Below are 4131 nucleotides of genomic sequence, written 5' to 3' on the forward strand. Positions count from 1 at the left end.
CTGGCTGGTTAGGCAGGTGTCCCCTTGTTCCCTCAGTGCTCCATGTGAGTCCCTTCTGAAGCTGTGCGCTGGGTTGAAGAGGATGACCGTTCCTGTTAGAAGAGGATCGTTCTTTGGTCTAGGGTAGCTAGCTGTGTTCCCCCTCCAGACATGCTCTCAAAAATTATGTTAGGAATAATTGTTTATCTCAGAACCCAAGACTATTCCTTCTTGTCTTCTAATTTCTCTTGTTCATGGGAAGTTTTTTTTTCAAAGTTGTTTTTTTCCTCTGGAGTTTCTTATGATTTACTTTATCTATGCATTCTAAAATTTTCACAAAAGTGTCTAGAGGGTATAGATCTTTTTAAAAAAATTAATCTGACCTTATTCCCTGTGCTTTTAACTGATTTTTATTCATTTGAGTAGTTAAACTTTGTATATAATTTGAATTTCAAAAGTTAAAGAGTGGTATTTAATAGCTTTAGTCTCATTTCAACCTCATTTCCTGCTTTCCATTCCTGCTGGCTCTTATGAATCATTTAATAGCTTTTCTTTTGTCTTTGGTTTAGGGAAATTTTTATTTCTTGTTATTTATTTATTTATAAAATTGAATTTTTTGTAGACACAGTATCTCACTGTGTTTCCCAGGCTGGGTCTTGCCTCAAGTGATCCTCCTACTTTGTCCTTCCAGACAATTGGGATTACAGGTGTGAGCCACTGTGCCCAGCCGATTTTCTGTCATTTATTTGATAATTTCCTCTTCTCTCTTTTTCTGTTGCCTGTAATGTTCTCTTCTCAGGCATACTTACTAATAATTGTTGACCTTTTAGGCTCTATCTCCCATGTCTCTTAAATTCATTCTAACAATGTACAACTCCTTTCCTGTCTACATTCTGGGAGATTTCCCTTATTTAATCTTCTAGGTTATCAATTTGGTCTTTAGTGGGTGGTTGCCATTCTTTTATTCAGTATGAGCTGTTCCTCAGGGCATTGGCTTAATAAAATAGATTAATTTCCTAGTAATATTAAATTGTCCTGGCTGGATAATTTGATGCCTGCAAAGGATGGTTTGATAATCTTAGAAAGGGGATGGCTTAAAAAATATCAAGGTAACAGAAAATGCAGCTTCTGAGAAAATCATCAAGGAGAAAGACTATCTGCTGAACAGGTTTTTAATGAAAGATGAAAGTGACCTATTCTGGAAAAAACAAGCAACAACAACAATAAAAAAAAGTCACCAAGAACATTCATTAGTCAGGCAGAGAAGCAACACCAGGATTTTAGGCAGGAATGGTTAGCTGACTCTGCTTTGTGCAAATGCAGCTGGATTCATGATCAGGACTGCCCTTGACCATTAAGCTGCTCACTCCTGAGACTTGGAGGGAAAAGATGAACACCAGCTGTCAGTCTTTTGGTTGTAGAACAAGAAGGACTGGATGGTGAGAACTCTTTTCTGGGTTTGTTCTATAGATGCTTTGTCCCTAAAGTCAGGAAGTACCTTGCCAATAAGGGACTGCCTTTTAAAGTTCTTTTGATACTGGACAGTGACTGCCCCTGGCTGCCCAGAACACCGTGAGTTCAAGCAGTCAAGATAGTTTAACTGCCCTCAGACACAGTGTCTCTAATTCTGCCTCTAGATCGGGGTGGGAAGGATCATAAGACTTTTAAGCCTCATTACACATGGTACTCTATGGAAAAGATTGTTAGCGCTATGGAAAAGAACCCTGATAGAATGTCATGAATGTCTGGAAGGATTACAGCATTCAAGATGCCATTGTTATTATAGAAAAAGCCATGAACGCAGTCAAGCTTGAAACAATAAATTCTTGTTGGGGAAAACTGTGTGCAGATGTTGTTCATAACTTCACAGGCTTTATGACAGAGCCCATCAAGGAAGTCATGAAAGCAGTTGTGGATATGGCAGAAAAAGGTCAGGAGGAGGGGGCAAAGAGTTTCAAGAGCTAATAGACACCATACAAGAGGAGTTAACAGAAGATGACTTGATAGAGATGAGTGCTTCCAAACCGGTGCCAGATGATGAGGAAGACGTAGAAGAAGCAGTGCCAGAAAACAAAGTGACAGTAGACATTCTGGCAGAAAGGTTCCAATTATTATGAATGCTTTTTTCCCCCAATGACCTCTGGACTTTTTATTGGCCTCCTGCTTCCCCAAAGGGTACTCTGCTCCCGCTGCCTTAGCGCCTCAGCACTTTGGTGTCGTTGGTCTTGGACACTACTTTGCTGTCCACCGTCCTCTGGGTGGTGGTCTTTTGGATAGTCTGAATGAAGCTGCTGCTGTCCAGGGCATCACCGAGACAGATCCTCCCTGTCCTCCAGCAGGTGGCAGTAGGTGACGATCTCAGTCTCTAGCTTGACGTTGATGTTCAGCAGGGTCTCATACTCCTGGGCTTGACACTGAACCTCTGCCTGGGTCTGTGCCAGCTCAGATTCCAGGTGCAGCAGGGCCCGGTTGAGCTGCTCCATCTGCATGGCATAGTGGGCCTCCCGCTCCTTCAGGCTGTTCTCCGAGCTGGCCTTCAGGTTTCTCATGGCCGATCTCCAAGGACTGCACTGTATGTCTCAGCTCCGTGAGCATCATCTCGGCAGCTCCAATCTCAGTGGCCTGCGTAGTGACCACTGTGGTGCTGTCCTCGATCTGCTGGGACTAGTACTTGTTCAGCTCCACTCGGTTCTTCTGAGCCAGCTCATCGTACTGGGCCCAGTTGTCCACCATGATCTTGCTGAGGTCCTGAGATTTGGGGGTGTCTCCCTCCACAGTCAACCCAGAGCTGGCTATCCGGGGTGCAGGCCTTTTACTTCTTCCTTGTGGTTCTTCTTCATGAAGTGCAGCTCCTCTTTGAGAGCCTTGATCTTTGTCTCCACCTGCAGCCTGGTGACATTGATGTCATCATTGACCTTGCAGAGCCCATGAATGTCACTCTCTAGGGACTGGCACATGTCCAGCTTTGTCTCACGTTGACTCTAGAGTCATCAGCAGCAAGACGGGCATTGTCCAGCTGCAGAATGATGCAGGTGTTGTCGACAGAAGTTGCAAAGATCTGAGCCTTCAGGTCCCCGTGGTCTTGAAGTAACATCTTCAGTCTTTGACCTGGGGTCCCTTCTTTTTCAGCTATTCCCAGATTTTGCTCTCCAGCCTCCAAGTCTTGGTCTCCAGCCTCCTCACCCTGTTTAGGTAGGAGGCCAGGTGGTCATTCAGCTCTTGCATGGTCTCTGTCTTGCTCTGGATGTCCTCCAGATTCCCAGCCATCCCTGCGGCCAAGCCCCTGGACTCCCAGCTGCTCTGGAAGCTGGTGGAGCAAGATATAGAGATCTGGGAGCCTGAGCCGCTAGTGCCTGCATAGACTCTGGCCATGCTGCTGGTGGGCCAGAGGCTGGGTGGCTGAATGGAGCCCAGGGACTGGTAGTTGATGGAGAAGGTGGTAGAGTGTTTGGTGAAGCTCGTGGTGCTGGTGGAGGAGAGTGAGATGGCAGGACTCACATTCCTCAAGACTGCTTTTTACAGTTTTTTTTTTTTTTTTTTGAGTTGGAGTCTCACTCTGTCACCCAGACTGGAGTGCAGTGGCTGCCCCGGCCACTGCAGCCTCGACCTGCTGGGCTCCGGCGATCCTTCCGCCTCAACCTTCCAAGTAGCTGGAACTACAGGCACGCACTACCACACTCGGCTAAATCTTTTGATTTATTGTAGAGGTGAGGTCTCGCCAAGTTGCCCAGGCGTGTCTTGAACCCGCGGGCTCAGGCAATCCACTCACCTCAGCCTCCCAAGTGCGGGATTACAGGCTGAGCCACCGAGCCTGGCTGCTTTTTACAGTTTTTTAATTTTTATTTTTGAGACAGGATCTCACTTTGTCTCCCAGGCTGGAGACATGCAGTGGTGATTATAGCTGACTGCATCCTTGAACTCTGGCTCAAGTGATCCTCTTGCCTCAGCCTCCTGAGTAGCGAGAACTACAGGTGTTCCCTACCATGCCTGGCTTTTTATTTTAAAATTAAGCACAGTTTTTAAAAGTTTATTTTTATTTTTTGTAAGATAGTATCTCGCTGTATGACTCAGGCTAGTCTTGAACTCCAGACCTCCCACTTTGGCTTCCCAAAGCCTTGGGATCACAGGTATGAGCCACTATACCTGGCCCAA

At 45.8% G+C, this 4131-nt stretch overlaps 1 pseudogene; it reads right to left on the reverse strand.

Moving 5' to 3' along the window:
* Positions 1 to 2173: 2173 nt before the first annotated feature.
* Positions 2174 to 3073, reverse strand: LOC103271565 (annotated as a pseudogene).
* Positions 3074 to 4131: the final 1058 nt, after the last annotated feature.

Source organism: Carlito syrichta, unplaced genomic scaffold (genome assembly GCF_000164805.1).
Source record: "Carlito syrichta isolate Samal-C Ts95f unplaced genomic scaffold, Tarsius_syrichta-2.0.1 Scaffold311768, whole genome shotgun sequence".
NCBI classification, from domain to species: Eukaryota; Metazoa; Chordata; class Mammalia; order Primates; family Tarsiidae; genus Carlito; species Carlito syrichta.